The following is a 19,267-nucleotide window of genomic DNA, read 5'->3' on the forward strand; positions in this document are numbered from 1 at the left end:
ACTTTCCCACCACCAGGGAGACCCATTGTGTCTGGTATCAAGTCTTTGCTAGAACCGCTATCACGTTTCTGTGATTTCTTCCTCAATCCCCTAGTCCAGAAAACCCCTACCTACCTTAAGGATACTAAACATTTACTAAATGTAATCAAGGAAATCAGCTTTGACCCAAGCACTGAATTACTTGTGGGACTAGACATAGAATCCCTATACACTAGCCTCCCACAAGACGCCACGCTCAAGGTACTGCACGATGTCCTCATGACCAACACTTGGACTTACAACACGCCCCGCAGCTTCATCTTAGACTGCGCAGCACTAGCTCTCAAAGAGAACTATTTCGAATATGAGGGCACCTTTTACCTCCAGACGAATGGTACATCGATTGGCAGTGTCTTTGCTCCCAGTGTGGCCGGACTTTATGTGGCCCACTTCGAGGAGACACACATACAACACCCAACCAACCCCTTTTCCACCAACATCAGAGTGTGGCGTCGCTACATTGACGACATTCTCATTGTATGGAATGGCAACCAGGAGTCACTTGACAGATTCACGCTATGGGTCAACCAACTAGACCCGTACCTACGCTTCACATGCACCAGCAGTCCCCTGGAGCTACCCTTCCTAGACCTTAACATCAGACCAGAGAATGGGGGACTCTCCACCACCACCTTCTACAAGCCCACAGCAAGAAACTCCCTGCTCAGGTTCGATAGTTTTCACCCTCGACATCTGAGGGAAAACTTGCCCTACGGGCAATTTCTGCGCATCAGGCGCAACTGTAGCAGTATAAAAGACTACAAACAACAATCCAGTGACTTGGTGCACAAACTAAGGGACCGTGGTTATCCCTCCAGGATAATCAACAAAACCTGTAAAAGAGCAAGAAACCAAAACAGGGACGCTCTCCTAGAAACAGTCCAAAAACCCGAAGAAGATCCTGTGCTCACCTGCGTAACAACGTACAACACAGCATCTAACCAAGTGTCTAACATCATCAACCGTAATTGGAAAATTATAAACTCTGGCACCAGGCAGTGGGAAAAGCTTCGCTTTGCCTACAAAAGAGCAACCAACCTAAGAGACCAGCTTGTGAGTACCAGACCGCGCCCCAAAACTCAAGATAAAGACAACACCATCACCAATGCATGGGGCTTGCCAAGGATCACTGGTCACCAACCCTGCAACAACTGCAGTGTATGCCACCTGACATCCCCCTCAAAAACACTGAGCTTGGAACCGGGTAAGACCTGGACACAACGACAGTTTACAAACTGTAACTCCTCAAATCTAGTATACCTGATCACCTGCAGATGTGGCCTCCGGTACGTTGGCATGACGACCAGGAGAGTACGCACTAGAATGACGGAACACAGAAGCACCATAAGATGTGGGAAAAACATCAGTAAGCTCACTGACCACTTTCTGACCCACAACCACACACCCAATGACTTCACATGGACCGTCATTGAGAAATTTGACAACTTCAGGGATGAGAAATTCCTATTACAGAAAGAACAACGCTGGATTTACCGTCTTTCCACCCATACCACAGGCCTTAATGATTCCATCCCGTGGAACAGTCTGGCCACATAGACACTCTTGTCAAACTCATGAGGTACCAGTGCCACCATGCTCCTACATGAACGTCCCCCTCCCTAGCCCATTCTTCTCCTATGAAGACTGTCCTATGCGGCAGTAACGTACTTTTGCTGACCCACTTGAACGAAGCTAATATAGCTAAACATTGCCATTTCAGAGCATCGGCAAATCTTAAAACTAGTTCGAAAGAGCTTTCCCTACCGCGCATGCGCAAGCCCTAGACCACTACAGCAGCCTACCGCGCATGCGCTACCAATGCGCACTACTCCTCCGCACATGCGCATGCGGACTCTACATGAGACAGCGTTTACCGCGCACCCCTCCCTCTTTCTAACCTGAACAGGTGCATCGAGTCTACCAAACCATATAAATAGAGAGCGAGGCGGCCCACTCAGCTCACACCGGGCGCCGCGGAAGGACGAATAGGTCTAAGGAGGAACCTGACCGAACTACTCGTGAGTAAAACCGCTTGTCCAACAACATGGGGTAAGCCAAAAACTCTTCTTTCCTTACAGGTTAGACAGCCTTGTGAACCTCATTTATCTCCACAGGGTCTCTTTCTCTGCCAGGCGACCCATGAGGCTTTTGAAACAGAAATAACAGAGTGAGGACCCAGAACTAGTACTTTCCTGTACCTCACCTTGTGATTTCGTTTTCTAGCCCACCACTACCCACCTACGGTTGTTTTTATACTCTCACCAGTCTCATACAATCGCTATGAGCTCACGCTAGCCGGTTTTAAGTCGTACACCACCCTATGAGCCGGCCACCATGAGTTCTAAAAAATGCCAACCTAATATGACTCTCCCCTGTACGTCCTGTCTTTGTCCTATGTGTTTTATGTAGAAAAGCTTGAGGGAATCCCCCTCTAACAGCTACAGCGCCTTAGCGAGCGCGACACATAGCCAACAAATAACACAATCACTTAATATAGTTTATTAGTTTATTATTTAATTGCACTTTTTCACTTAACTCTTTGGTCCTGAGGAAAGCCAGCTTATAATAGAAAAGGCACTGGCAGAAACATGTAGACCACACTGGACATGGGAGATCATTAATCACTCCACTTTGTCCATTCGCCTTTTTAAACAGCTAACGGAGGCCCAGTTTATTAAATACTTGTTAACCCTCGGGTGCTGGGACCGCTTGTATAGCTTTTTAATCTTTCACATCTCACTCCTTCACTGCACACGCAGCAATATACCAGCTCCGCAGTCTCCTGGCGTTGCAGCACACCCGGGGCACATTCGGTGCCACTGTGGTGGGCCCGATGATGAAGCATGCCACCGAATAGGTCGGTGGGTGAGGGCTTTCAAAGGAAAATATTGCTTTTTTCCTTGTATTGTCTGACGTACCTGAGTCACCCTTTACCTTCCCTTTAAAGCTAACTAGCCCCCATTGATACTTACATATAAACACAGGGGATACGGGCTAGCTTACCTAGTCCTCTCTCTCTCTTTGATCTGAATAATAATCATTTCTTCGCCATGAGGGCACTCCCTGACAAACTCCGGTGGCCAGTCTTTTTCAGCTAGAAGGATGTCATAGCCTTTGGAGAGATTATCCCAAAATATACCCCTTATTTTCCTAGTCTTATCTCCCTCTATACGTAATGTTATTTCATATATTTTATGAGGTTTGCTAACTCTGGTATCTGCAGTTTCCACTTGAATGTATTCATTCGTGTCCACTGTCTCCAGATGATTCATCAGGATCTTGCGAGCTATGCTCATTTCTGCTGCGCTGTCTAGCATTGTCTGAGCCCACTCTCCGCTTTTCAGCTGTGTCCTCAGTATCCTCGGCATGTTTGATTACTTTAATACTGGCTACCTTCTTCTTTGGAAATTGTAACTTTTTACTTTGATGAGCAGGTTCCTTGTCTTTGGACTTGAAGTGCTCTTCCCTTTGTTCTGACCGTCCTCTTCTTTCCGATTTCTGCGAGGAAGTCTGAAAAGATCGAGATGGACGTGTATCAATATCTTGATATCTATCAGGTTTCTTTAAATTATCCCTATTTCTAAGGTTGTATTTTTTCTCAAAGGGCTCCCTCTGGGGAGACTTGTGTCCTTGGTTCGGAGATCTTTCTCTCCGCCGAGGAGACCTTCCTCTGGACTGGAATCTTTTTTCTTTGGGAGTGGATTGTTTGTTTCCATCCCAGCTTTTTTTTGGAGTGTTCAGATTATTTTTAATAAATACCTTTTCAGGATTTTCAGTTAGTTGGGGTTTCACTGGTTTTCCACCCAAACTATCTCTTCCTAGTTCTTCATAGGATTTTTCTATGATTCTGGCAAGTTCAAATGGTTGTTCTGCTATATCTGTTTCTTTCAATTTCTGGCGGATCGCCACAGATGCTGCTTCTCCTTTTATGTTGCATAACAATACTGCTGATACCTGCTTGAAGTCTTTCAGTAATTTCATACCTAGAGTTAAAGCAGTCTCTGGACCGTATTCATTTTGAATCTGTTTTAGCACATCTGGTATTACTGCCATGGACGGAACACCATGTGTTTTTGTGCAAATGGAAGCAAAGACTGTGCCCCAAGTGTCACAGTCCTCCACATGTGGTGCGATCCCCATTGGAGGACAGATAGTCAGAATTCTGTGTTTCTCAACAGGGGTAGTATCCGGAAATACTGCCTCTATTTGAGTGATTTTTTGTGCTAACCAGAATGGAATTTGTTCCCGTTTAATGGGTACCTTGCTTAGACAGGACTGTATGTTCTGTGGTGTGATTTTATTTGTGTTCCCCTGATGAGGGGTCAGCTGTGGAATTTTAATAGCTGTTTGGACTGTTGAAGTCCGCATTACATATTGGACTAATGGTCTGTGTATTTTAATCAGTTGTTTTAGCTGTGCTAAAAGTTCTGGTATTGACATTTTTTCAATGTCTGGATGTGGTGTGTATCCGGCTAGAACCGGCCATGTTGCTCCTGGTCTACCTAGTGGACCGAGCCTGGTGATGTGATCATTATGTTTTAGGGCGCCTTTAAACCAGAGCAGGTGCTCTTGGTATTTTAGTGGTATTTCCACCTCCTCGAAAGGAGTGTACTCATCCGGAGGTTCCTCTATCTTGTAATAGTGGAATTCCTTTGTTACAGCGTTTGCTGCTGGAAAGTGTATCCATGAATAGAATACCTCTGTCTGCCGATATTCATGTGCCTCAATTACGAATATGACCGTACCACCTCTCGATGTCAGTCCATTTTCTATAAGTTTTAAAGTTATAGTTTTTCTTATGCTGACCGGGATGAGTATTGCATCCGGGTCAGTCTGCAGGAGACTATTGTCATCCTTTAGGAGTTGAGCTGCTATTCTAGCCGCCTCCCTTTCTCCTTCGCTGTCTGACATTTTACAAACAGGAAGGTTTTTTTGTTTTTGTTGCAGATCAGGTTTTCAAGGAAACAAAGATTAGGTGCACAATATTTTGGAACACTGTATCCTTCAACGTTGAATAAACCAAAAAACCATACATAGGAGTCTCCTCCTACTAAGTTTGACGGATGTAACATTTGACCCACTCCAGACGTCTTTGGAGTATTTATGGGAGAAAAGGTCTGTGTGAAAAAGCATGACTGAGTTACTCTAATGCCTTGCGTTAGATTTATCGCCTTACCAAACCGTTGGGCGCCATGTAGTGTAGTTCCTATTATCCCAATAGGCTCTGCGCATTGGAATAATATCTTCAATAGTATAGACGTAGGACAGAGGTTAACTAGGTCTTCTACTGACGATATTAGACTTAAAGTTTTGTGTGCCAGCTAGCTCAGAGTTCACTAGAAACTTTCTCGAATAGCCGAGGAGGAGTTTAACCTCCCTGGATAGACAAGAAGGGATTTCGTTTCTGACAACCATAGAACATGACAACTTTGCTCTCCCTGATCAAGAGTATATCTCTAGATTCGTGTGAAAACAAAAGACAACTATTTTACTCAGTCAATACGTGCATACTTAGTTTCACCAGATTGTAGAGAAAAGAAGAGACGGGCGTGTTCAATAAAAAGGTGTTATTTATTGATCAGTCTCTTTTCTCATACAAGAGAAATGAATTGCTACAATTGCAATACTTAAGGTTAAGTAGAATGCATATAATAAAAGCAGGATTATAAAATAATACTGTAAAAGCATTGATATGGTTTCTTAGCCATATGATACTTTAAAATGAATAAAAGATATAAATACATACATATATACATTGAATAATCGTACTCAACTGGTGCTTCTAACTACGCCTACCCCGGTGTACCTGACCTAAGCCTAATACATGGGAAGGAGTAAGTAAGTAGCAGTTTAAGTTGAGTTTGGTTTGCCAAGAATCTGACTCAAGAATTCTCTGTAAGGGGTTAGTCAGTTCAGTACCTGGGATTTAGAAGGCAGGAGGGCTGGTATCTCTCTCTCAGGACTTGGTATCCCAGTTACCCGCGAGGGCAAGCTGGAAACGCCGGAAGCTGGATTTCTCGGCAAGAGAAAAGGCAGCGTCTCTCTCAGCGCGTCAAAAGGGAGGGGCAGCCGCCGTGGGCTTCCTGCATCAGCTGGGCTCTCCGGCAAGTAGTGCTGCTCCAAGCTCATCACCACCGTGTCTTTGCTTAGGGCAGCGTCGGTATATTTATACCTGAAATGTGCCGAGTTTGACGTAAGGATGGACATAAAACGTCAGTAAGGATGTCATAAGAACTGGTCGTTCTTACATTCTTTACAGGAGTTCTCAAACGAAATCAAAACAATAGCTGCGGGGGATTTCCCAGGTCTGCTGGTGGTTTGGTTTGTTTTGAGAACTCGGTGTGCTTTCTAGGGGGCTGGAGGAATAGTGCTTGCTTAATGTGATAGCATGCGCTATGACTTAATCTGAAAACGGGTTTCTGTGCCGTTGTATGGATATTAGTGAATTATAACCGGACAAGGGTCAGAAATAGGAGTATCGATACAGGTCCCTATATAAACACACTACAGAAATGGGGAGGCAGAACCTTCCGATATTTAGCCCCAAAGTTATGAAAATCTATGCCCATACATCTTCGAACCGAATATAATCTACTCCAGTTTAGGGGGGATCTCAAAACCTGGCTGTTTTCAACTTATAACTGTACATAATCCAGCTCATTTTCCCCCTACTCTGTATTTTTGCTAGCTAAGCGCTAAGACACCACGGCATACACACGCTCTACAAAAACCCTCATTTCATTTCATTAAGGCACACTATGACCTGAAGCATAAAAGAGGGCACTTTTGGCATTCTCAAGTCATGCTCCAGCTGCTATGTTCACAAAGAAGGGATGCTAATGCACTCCTATGATATAGTGTACACAGTCATTATAGCCTGTTATGTTTTGTACACTATCGCATTGCTACATGGCTAACATATAGACATACACCCTTCACTTAGGCCCCGGTCAGATGCCCAGGCTGGGGCAGTTCCCAAAGGTCATTATCTACTTGTGCATGATCAACTTCTGGTTTCAGGATGGTGGAACGAAGAGAGCAGAAACAGTAAGTCACACTTCAACAGAGCTCTGCCATAAATCATTCTTTTTATCAAAACATAGGGCTCAACCATGGGGCTTGGAGCCACATAATGTGACTAACACAACCCAAAGGGAGCAGGCAGAGTGACCATCAGTCAAAGCCAGCAATGGCATTGGCCTGACAGTAGCAATGGAACTGACTGCCTGATAGCATTGGAGGCCACAGACTCATTGAATTAATGTGGAAAGGGTCCGACTGGCATGGTGGCCTTTATTGCCGGAGGAAACCTGTTTTGCTGTGGGTTCCTTGCATATGATACTTGCGGCAACCACCTAAAAACTGATTACTCAACCGTGGCTATGGCCATAAGCCCTACGTGGTAGTGAGCATTGTGGGCTAGCTGATGGAGCATCCTCAGCCTGTCTAATTGAAGAGACCTAAGGTGGTATCTTCATCTTATCATGGTGACTGTGAATGGGCACTACCAACTCTCAGTGAAGGTTGCCCTCTGCATATACCTCTCCAACCAGTGGGACAGTGGTGGGCAGGAATGCAGCAGCAGAAGGACTGCATATTTGCTATCCATACATTTTCTTTTATTGCTAGCTTTCCACGAGGGAGGGTTTGAGGAAAGGGACTTCTAAGGTCCCTGAAATTAAATACTTTGAGTAGTGGTGCTACATATATGTCATCAGTGGGTCAAACATTTCACCATTACTCAGTGGATTGGGACCCACATAGTGACTGGAACTCTGCCATTATCTGCATACCAAAAAAGCACCAGCCTGATGGCTCGTCACTGGATAGCTGTTTGTGAATTACCATTAACAACCAGAGTTATGCAAAGATGCAACATACACAGCACCCCCAACTCTAACAGCATCAGATTCAGGCCCATAAGTAACTTTGTTGCAAGCAAGCACTCCTGAACTAATAAATAAACGTTTACCTCCAGATATAATTTATTTCATCTTGATGAAGATCAAAGACAGCATTGATCAGTTGGAACACATGATAGACACAGAAGCATTACATATGGTTTAATATGCACCGATCAGTAGAAAATAGCCAACAGGGTAATTTAAAAGGAATCACAAATAGATGTGCTTCAGCCAGACGTTAAGGAGTAGAACACTTGTATAGCATGTATGTAAGAATGGGTCAAGTTTCTGGTTTCTGAGTAAATGAGGAGAAGAAAGGTCCCAATGCAACTATGTTAGGATTGTTGGTCTTCATGAATGTTGAATGTCAAGCCAAAGAGTTGGTTTAGCATGACTGTAGCCCTAAACATCTTATCAATGCATTTGATGGTGAAAAGGGCACACCGTGTATCATATTTATTTTTGCATTGTTGCAGTGAGAATTAGCTGATGGCTTTAAGGCACCAAACAATGCTACTTTTCCCCAGTTTCGCAGTGGTAGTCTAACAAAAGTAGAACTTCTTCCCAGTAGTAAAAGTAAACTAAACCAAACTGAGACTCAGATACATGGTATTCTTTCCAACTAAATTACAGGTCCACAAAGATGAAAATTCAAGCAAACAATAGGTGATCAGCATTTTTATTGTTTCAGCCATGATATAATGAGATCTAGTTCAGAAAAATGGTTTAGGTTTGCCTGAGTGTTTTGTCATTTGCTGGAGATACAAAAAATGTGTCACCTATAATTGTTTATGGGGAGTAAAACCAGGCAGAATAATGAAGATCTTGCCATTGCAGATGCTCAGGCGCACTTAGCAATGGAGGGATCACACAGAGGCCACTTTTAATACTCAAAAACATACATTGAGGCAAACAGACATGCCACCAGTACAAGAATACACGTTTTCATCCTGGAAAGTTAGAGGTAAACATATATATATATATATATATATATATATATATATATATATATATTACCTACTGGCGATAGCCAGTAGGTATATATAGTTAGGATTGATTTCCATAGGGAAATCGCAACATTCTATTGGGAACAACTTTGCCTCGCGGCGCTCCGGTCCTTCCCTGAAAGTTTGGGGGGGATCCGTCAAGCGGGGGCCGAGATAAAAGGGGGGTCCCAAAACGTGTTTTCCCCATGTTAATTTCCATAGGGCGGTCGGTCGCACTTTTAGCTCGAACGGCTGAATGGATTTTTACCAAACTTGGCAAAATTGTAGGGACGGGTAGCCCGATGTGCCTTTGCTATGTCTCAAGATATGTGCTCCAGTGGATTTTGAGTAATTTAGGTTAAAAAAAAATTATATATCTATAGCAGCTTACGTGTAAGCTTACTGTAAGCTACTGTAAGCTTACCTTTTGAGCTCGAGATGCATTCTGATTGTCTGCCAATGTCTGTCAACACTCCAAAACAGAAACTGTTGGCAGCCATCTTGTGCCTCGGTAGACTGAGGCACAGGAAAGCAGAAAAACAAACGTGTAGAACTCAAAAAAGGGGCAGGGTAGAAGCACCCCGACCCCTAGACCTGCTCAGGGGGTCCCACAAGGACCCCCAAGGCAAACAATTTTTTTTTTTTTTTTAAATCGCGGGGAACGCGCACGGTACGCGTACCCCGACATTTTTTTTTTGCCTTTGGGGTCTTTGTGGGACCCCCTGAGCAGGCCTAGGGGGTCAGGGTGATTCTACTCTGGCCCCTTTGCGAGTTTCACACCTTTGTTTCACTGCTTTCTTGTGCCTTGGTTCTAACAAGGCACAAGATAGCTGCCAACACTTCCTGGTTTTGAGTGTTGACAGACAGTGGCAGCCAATCAGCATGCCTTCCCGAGAAAGCTGCATGGTCATTGGCTGTCAACACTTCTAACCAGGAGGTGTTGGCATCTATCTTGTGCTAGTGTTGACAGACAGTGACAGTCAATCAGCATGCCTTCCCGAGAAAGCTGCATGCTCATTGGCTGTCAACACTTCTAACCAGGAAGTGTTGGCATCCATCTTGGGTCTTAATAGACTGAGGCACAAAAAAGCAGAAAAACAAACGTGTAGAACACAAAAAGGGGGCAGGGTAGAAACACCCTGACCCCTTAGGGTGCTCAGGTGGTCCCACTAGGATATTATTATATTTAAACGTTATCTGCTAATATAATTAGCATTTAAAAAACCTTTGAAATTCACTGAAAAAACCATAGGTTTCAGGCCATATATAGTTAGGAATTAGCATTTAAAAAACCTTTGAAATTCACTGAAAAAACCATATGTTTCAGGCCTATATAGTTAGGAATTAGCATTTAAAAAACCTTGCAAATTCACTGAAAAAACCTTAGGTTTCAGGCCTTATACAGTTAGGAATTAGCATTTAAAAAACCTTTGAAATTCACTGAAAAAACCTTAGGTTTCAGGCCTTATATAGTTAGGAATTAGCATTAAAAAAAGTCTGAATATATAAAAACGTTATCCGCTAATAGAATTAGCATTTAAAAAACCTTGCAAATTCACTGAAAAAACCATAGGTTTCAGGCCTTATATAGTTAGGAATTAGCATTTAAAAAACCTTGCAAATTCACTGAAAAAAACATAGGTTTCAGGCCATATATAGTTAGGAATTAGGCACAAGAAAGCAGAAAAACAAACGTGTAGAACACAAAAAGGGGGCAGGGTAGAAACACCCTGACCCCTTAGGGCTGCTCAGGTGGTCTCACTAGGATATTAATATATTTAAACGTTATCCGCTAATAGAATTAGCATTTAAAAAACCTTTGAAATTCACTGAAAAAACCATAGGTTTCAGGTCATATATAGTTAGGTATTAGTATTTAAAAAAACTTGGAAATTCACTGAAAAAAACATAGGTTTCAGGTCATATATAGTTAGGTATTAGCATTTAAAAAAACATTGAAATTCACACAAAAAACGATAAGTTTTAGTGGTGTTCCTATATAGTTAGTTGCACTAACTATATTTCGCGCACCCGCAATCCACTGCTGATGATGTCACATATTACATCATTCATGACATGGTCAGTGACATCACTGATGACATCACTGATGACATCTCAAATGACATCACTGATGACATCACTGATGACATCATCCAGTGACTGTGTGTTTCTGTAAAGTTTAAATATGTTTTACATATTGAAGAATGAGTAGATGTATAAGTGTCTGGATGAAGGATTTAGTAGGTGCGTGACTGACTGTATGAGTGAGTGAGTGATTAAATGTGTCTTACTGAATGCATGGGTTAGTGACTAAACTGTCTGAATGTGTGCATCAGTATGTCTGCTGTTGTGTACGATGCTGTATGTGTTGATCAGTAGCTATATGAGTGGCTATATGGGTCATTGATTGGTTGCCCAAGTATTTGTATATGAGACTGTGTCTGTGTGTGGGTGACTGGGAGGTGTGGAAACAGCTGTATGGGCGGTTTACTGTGTGCATTGGTGTGTTGGTGAGTGAATGTATATCTCAGTGCTACATGTCCAAGTAAGTACATATGTAAAACACAGTGCCTGTGAGAGTTGGTATATATAAATGCCTATACATGAGAGCCAGTGATTATGCAAGTGGCTGTATGGATCAATGTGTGCTTGTATCAGTGATTGTTTAAGAGAGTAAGTATGTGTTAGTATATGTTTGAATAAGTATGGTGTTGTGTGTATAACTGTATAGATGAGGAAATGGGAGTGTGATTGATTCTTTGCATGACTGACTAAGTGTGTGAGGAACTCCATGGATGAGTGAAAGTGTGTGAGTGTCTCTATAGGTGTATAAGTGCATATGATAGTATTGTATTGATGAGTGACTGTATGTATGAGTGATTGTATGGGTGAATGAGTGGATGTGTGTGTAGACCTAGGTTATATTAAGGTTATATTAGAGTGTGAGGAGGTGCATCGTATTATCACATGAATGATATCATCAGTGATATGATCAGGGATGTCAAATGAGATGTCATCAGTGATGTCATCAGTGATGTCACTGACCATGTCATGAATGATGTAATATGTGACATCATCAGCAGTGGATTGCGGGTGAGCGAAATATAGTTAGTCCAACTAACTATATAGGAGCAATTTCAATGGTTTTGTATGAGTAAAATGTCCAGCTAACTATAACACCACTAAAACTTATAGCTTTTTGAGTGAATTTCAATGGTTTTTTAAATGCTAATACCTAACTATATATGACCTGAAACCTATGTTTTTTTCAGTGAATTTCCAAGGTTTTTTAAATGCTAATACCTAACTATATATGACCTGAAACCTATGTTTTTTTCAGTGAATATATATATATATATATATATATATATATATATATATATATATATATATATATATGTATATATATATATATATATATATACATATATATATATATATATATTACCTACTGGCGGTCGCCAGTAGGTAGTTATAGTTAGGATTGTTTTCCATAGGGAAATGGCAACATTCTATTGGGAATAACTTTGGCGCCGGTTGAGGAATCTGCCTGAAATTTTCCTCAAATTTGCCTCGCGGCGCTCCGGTCCTTCCCTGAAAGTTTGGGGGGATTCGTCAAGTGGGGGCCGAGATAAAAGGGGGGTCCCAAAACGTGTTTTCCCCATGTTAATTTCCATGGGGCGGTTGGACTCACTTTTAGCTCGAACGGCTGAATGGATTTTCACCAAACTTGGCAAAATTGTAGGGACTGGTAGCCCGATGTGCCTTTGCTATGTCTCAAGATATGTGCTCCAGTGGATTTTGAGTAATTTAGGTTCAAAAAAATATATATATCTGCAAGTGCGCCCCGGTACGCGTACCGAGGAGCGCACCCGGCGCGTACTGCGAGTTCGCGCGCGGAAAGCTGATTGGCTCTCGGGTGTTTGTCAACATTCCAAACAGTCCGGAGCGACCGCCATCTTGTGTCTCGGTAGGATCGAGACACAAGAGGTGGCAAAAACAAAGGGGGAAATGACCATAAGGGGGCAGGGTAGACCCCTCCTGACCCCCTAGGTTTGATGTGGGGGCCATAAAAGGGCCCCGCAGGGCAAAAAAAAAAAAATCGATTTTCGCGGTGGGAGCGCCCGGGACGCGCACCGGGGAGCTTACCGGGGAGTGTACTTTGGTGAAAAATAGTGAAAAAAGTTAGTGTAAAATAATCATTTTGAGCGATCAGAGGTAGGGTAGCTGAGAAAAGAGCTTTTGGGTTCTGTGGCTGATTTAGGTACCTACAAGTACATCCCACACACATCCACATGCACACACCCCACACACACACCCACACACACCTCACACACCCACACCTCCACCCACACCCACACACCACACACACCCACACACACACCTTACACACCCACACCCCCACCCACACCCACACACCCCACACCCCCACACCCACACACACCTTACACACCCACACCCCCACCCACACCCAAACACCCCACACACCCACACCCACACACACACCTCACCCCCCCCACACACACACACACACCTCACAGACACACCCCTCATATCCCCCACACACACCTCACTCCCCCTCCCCTCCCCCCCACACACATGGGGAAAATCCGAAAACCCAGTGAAACAGTAAAATAATAATTTAAAGTGCTTAGAGGTAGGGTAGCTCTGAATAGAGTTGTTGTGTTGTGTGGGTGATTTAAGTACCAGCATGTAGGTACCAATACAGAGTCTTAAATTCAATGTACACCGTCTCCTCTGTAGATATTTTGCATGTTGTTACAGAAGTTATTGTGGTATATGGAATCTATACCATAGTCTCTCAGGAAAGAAGAAACAACATGGAGGCAGGAGATGAAAAAGAGATGTCAAATACACATTGGAGATAATATAGTAGGAGAAAGGAAGTAACTATGAGCAAAATTATTATGTAACACAAAAAAGTTGCACAGTATACTATAAGTCTCACTTTATGTTATATTCATTTTGGTACTATTTCATGAATTACATATAAAAAAGAATAATGTCTAGAGCAATTTTTAAATAATAAATAAAAATGTATTGCTCTGATTTTTCAAAATTTAATAACACTTCCAACATTATTTCGTCAGGAATGTCCTTATTTTCAGTCCATGATTCGATTTCTTCCACACAATTAACTAATTCTACGTCTAGAGACTGATCCATAAATTCCAAGTCTTCCTCAGGATTGTTTTGAAGAACTATTTCTGAAGAAATATTTGCTTCTCCTTCCATTTTCTTGCTGTAAATTGCATTAAAAATAACTATATCAGTAGAGATAGGGCACTGTTGGGTTTAAGTTCAGAGAGGTACTTCTGAGTTTTAACAGTGAAGTTATCGTTGGGCAGTGTATGGTATCAGGCAGGAAGTAGAACTATTAAAAAGTGCATGTGATGAAGCCTAAGTAAAATTATTATTATACTAGAGAAGTCTAACTTAATCCATAAATATAATAGAGAAGCGTATCTCAAGCTATAACTATAACAGAGGGACAATAAATAACTATCAGAAAACGTTTTTACTAATTAACTTAAAGTGCCCCTTACAAATTAACAACTTACTTTTGAGAGAGGTGAAGAAGAAAAAATTTGAAAATCCTTTCAAGATGTACCTCAGGTAGTTGTAGTCAAAATGGCTGTGTTTCCCTCTTTTTTTATTTATATTCATGTACATAACCAATCAAATGTCAGGAAAAAGTAGTAGAAAATGAAAGTAACATTTTAATTGGTTGTAAATTCTAACACTTCAGATGTGTTTTTGTCATGTAATTTACCTCAGGATATTTAGACAGGGCTACTGGCCAAATGGCTCAATGGAATTCCATCAAATTTGGGAAAATGGTAGGGACTGGTATGTAGTATAGCCTATTCTATATTTGGTGAACATCTCTACAGAGGTATTCATGTAAATTAACATTTAAAAAAAATTTTGGGAGCGCTTACCGGTACGCGCCCCGGTACGCGCACCGGCAGCGCTACGGGAGTCCTCCATCTTGTGTTTCGGTAGATTTGAGACACAAGATGGAGGACAAACAACGTTGGGAATGGGTAAAAGGGGACACGGTAGACACTCCATGACCCCCTAGGTTTTCTGAGGGGGGCTTAGGAGCCCCATATAGGCCCAAAAAAAACTATATATTTTTTAATTTTAGCGGGGGAAGCGCCCGGGACGCGCACCGGGGAGCGTACCGGGGAGCGTACTTTGGTGAAAAACTGTGAAAAAAGTTAGAGAAAAATAATCATTTTGAGTGATCAGAGGTAGGGTAGCTCTGAAAAGAGCTTTTGGGTTCTGTGGCTGATTTAGGTACCTACAAGTAGGTTCCAATGCACAGTCTTATATTCAGGAGGAATATTCTATTCCCCTCATCTGAGAAGTGCACACCATCTCCTCTGTAGATATCTTGCATGTTGTAACGCAAGTTATTGTTGTATATTGAACCCATTCCATAGTCTCTCATTTAAGCAGAAACAGATTTATTCACATGTTTCCGTGCTTTCTCAAATTGTGGACAAAATTGGTTGGACCACTTCCATTTCTGTCTTTGGCATACATTGGAAAATACCAAGGCAGTTTGAGGAAAAAGTGCCATCAATTGTTCAAAGGTGTCCTTTAAAAGCATTTCCAGACCTACCCCAGTCAAAGTGCCTAAGTCATTTCCACCACAGTGGAGAATTATGAGGTGAGGGTGTGGCAGATGCAAAAAGGTTTTTACCAATGGTATCAATTGATGACATCTCAATCCTCCCTGGCCAATCCATTTAATGTTCACATTTGGTAAATCAAGGTTGTGAAAATTTCTGGTAGCTGCATACCTTTGAGCCCAGTGGATGTAGCTATGTCCAATAATCCAGACAGAATACATGGTAAGAGGAGGTTCTGGTGCAGTCAGATGAAGTGTGGGAATGAAATGGCAGTTGGAACAGTAGGAGTTTGCAAAAAAAAAACTGTGGAGTTTCAGTGCTGTTGAATCACAAGCAATGATTGGTGAATTCAGATAGTTGAAAACTGAAAGTTAGGGTGCATGGTACTGTTTTGTGAAAGAAGCAGTTTGAATGATTAAGAACAAGTCATTTAAAGAAACATTGCACTGGATAAGCTGGGGTATTGAGAGGTCAAACATCCTTGCTAAGTTCAATTGCAACATTGTGGAATAAACTTTTAAACCTGAGAGCTTAGTGGGGAGGGAGTTGCTATGGTAACAGGTAGAAAGGGCTGAGGGGGGGAAGGGTGTTGATTTGAAAATAGAGAGGGGAGAGTTTTGATTGGTTACCATGAGGAATATGTGTGTAGAATTAGAGGTTCATGGTTGCAGTGCCTGGAGTACATACCTTTTGCTCTGCTAAAGAAATATTGGTGTGTGTTTGACACTGTTTTCAATCTCCTAAAGCATTTGTAAAGGTGAGTAATGATTTATTTAATATAGATAGAGAGTTGTATACTGTATGGAGAATATTTGGAAGCATATTGTGGTTTGTAAATGTTGTTTGTGTCCTGCTTTTTGATAATGCTTGGTAAAAAGTTTGTACTGCATAGAGGAATTGTATTTTGTAAAATTGTGAAGTTTCAGTAGTGACATGGAATGCTTGTACATAGGACCTGTGCTGTGTTTCTTAAATGTGATGTCAAAAACGATTTTGGGGAAAAGGAATGGCTTTTACATTTTTGAGAAGGAATAAATAGTGTCTGCATGCTGAAAGAAATACATTTGACCTTTTCACAATGATGTTACCTGTGTTAACTCAGTGTAGGAAGCACATTGAGTTTCTTTGCATAGAGGAATTGTATTTTGTAAAATTGTGAAGTTTTAGTAGTGACATGGAATGCTTGTACATAGGACCTGTGCTGTGTTTCTTAAATGTGATGTCAAAAACGATTTTGGGGAAAATGAATGGCTTTTACATTTTTTAGAAGGAATAAATAATGTGCGCATGCTTAAAGAAATAAATTTGACCCTTTCACAATGATGTTACCGGTGTTAACTCAGTGTAGGAAGCACATTGAGTTTCTTTGCATAGAGGAATTGTATTTTGTAAAATTGTGAAGTTTCAGTAGTGACATGGAATGCTTGTACATAGGACCTGTGCTGTGTTTCTTAAATGTGATGTCAAAAACGATTTTGGGGAAAATGAATGGCTTTTACATTTTTGAGAAGGAATACATAGTGTCTGCATGCTGAAAGAAAGAAATTTGACCTTTTCACAATGATGTTACCTGTGTTAACTCAGTGTAGGAAGCACATTGAGTTTCTTTGCATAGAGGAATTGTATTTTGTAAAATTGTGAAGTTTTAGTAGTGACATGGAATGCTTGTACATAGGACCTGTGCTGTGTTTCTTAAATGTAATGTCAAAAACGATTTTGGGGAAAATGAATGGCTTTTACATTTTTGAGAAGGAATAAATAGTGTCTGCATGATTAAAGAAATACATTTGAACCTTTTACAATGATGTCACCTGTGTTACCTCATAATAGGAAGCACATTGAGCTTCTTTGCTGTTGGTTTGTGTCATGTTTTTTGATAATTCTTGGTATGAATATTTGCAAGATAGGGGATTTGTATTTTGTAAAATTGTGAAGTTTCAGTAGTGACATGAAATGCTTGTACATAGGACCTGTGCTGTGTTTCTTAAATGTGATGTGAAAAACGATTTTGGGGAAAATGAATGGCTTTTACATTTTTGAGAAGGAATAAATAGTGTCTGCATGATTAAAGAAATATATTTCAACCTTTCACAATAATGTTACCTGTGTTACCTTAGATTAGGAAGGAGATTGTGCAGATGAGGTGAGGCATGTCCAGACGGACAGAGGAGGTGAGGCCTGTGTTTAAGACTGTAGTGGATGAGAGGCCTTTCCTGGGGAGCATAGGTGGTGAGACCTGTGTCTAAGAGTGCAGTGGACTAGGCTTCATGAAGCCTATCCCCCACTGCACTCTTAGACACAGGTCTCACCTTCTTTGTACCCGTGGACAGACCTCTCTTCCACTACACTCTTCAATACAGGCCTCACCTCTTCTGCACCCCTAGACAATCCTCACCTCATCTGCAACCCTGATTAGACTTCAACTAATCTGTATCCTTAGACAGGCCTCAGCTTATTTACACCCTTGGACATGCGTCACCTCATCTGCACCCAGTTACCATCAATTATACTCAACCTTTCACAATAATGTCACCTGTGTTACCTTAGATTAGGAAGGAGATTGTGCAGATGAGGTGAGGCATGTCCAGACGGACAGAGGAGTTGAGGCCTGTGTTTAAGACTGTAGTGGGAGAGAGGCCTTTCCTGCGGAGCGTAGGTGGTGAGGCCTGTGTCTAAGAGTGCAGTGGACTAGGCTTCATGAAGCCTATCCCCCACTGCACTCTTAGACACAGGTCTCACCTTCTTTGTACCCATGGACAGACCTCTGTTCCACTACACTCTTCAATACAGGCCTCACCGCTTCTGCACCCCTAGACAATCCTCACCTCATCTGCAACCCTGAATAGACTTCAACTAATCTGTATCCTTAGACAGGCCTCAGCTTATTTACACCCTTGGACATGCGTCACCTCATCTGCACCCAGTTACCATCAATTATACTCAATACATTGAGGCCTGTCCAGAGGACACAGATGAGGTAAGGCTTGTCCAAGGGTGAGAGGAGGTCAGTCCTCTCCACTGTACTCATGGACACTGAATGCTTGTACATAGGACCTGCACTGTGTGTCTAAAATGTTATTTAAAAAACGATTTTGGTGCAAATCAATGACTTTTAGATTTTTGAGAAGGACTAAATAGTGTCTGCATGATTAAATACATATATTTCATCCTTTCACAATAATGTGACCTGTGTTACCTCAGATTAGGAAGTAGATTGTGCAGATGAGGTGAGGCATGTCCAGAGGGAAAGAGGAGGTGAGGCCTGTGTTCAAGACTGTAGTGGGAGAGAGGCCTTTCCTGGAGAGTGTAGGTGGTGAGGCCTGTGTCTAAGAGTGCAGTGGACTAGGCTTCATGAAGCCTATCCCCCACTGCACTCTTAGACACAGGTCTCACCTTCTTTGTACCCGTGGACAGATCTCTCTTCCACTACACTCTTCAATACAGGCCTCACCTCTTCTGCACCCCTAGACAATCCTTACCTCATCTGCAACCCTGAATAGACTTCAACTAATCTGCATCCTTAGACAGGCCTCAGCTTATTTACACCCTTGGACATGCGTCACCTCATCTGCAGCCAGTTACCATCAATTATACTCAATACATTGAGGCCTGTCCAGAGGACACAGATAGTTCAAGTTCAAGTTCAGAAATTTGTATAGCGCACTACTCACCCATA

This window comes from Lissotriton helveticus, chromosome 4_1 (assembly GCF_964261635.1).
Source record: "Lissotriton helveticus chromosome 4_1, aLisHel1.1, whole genome shotgun sequence".
Lineage (NCBI taxonomy): Eukaryota > Metazoa > Chordata > Amphibia > Caudata > Salamandridae > Lissotriton > Lissotriton helveticus.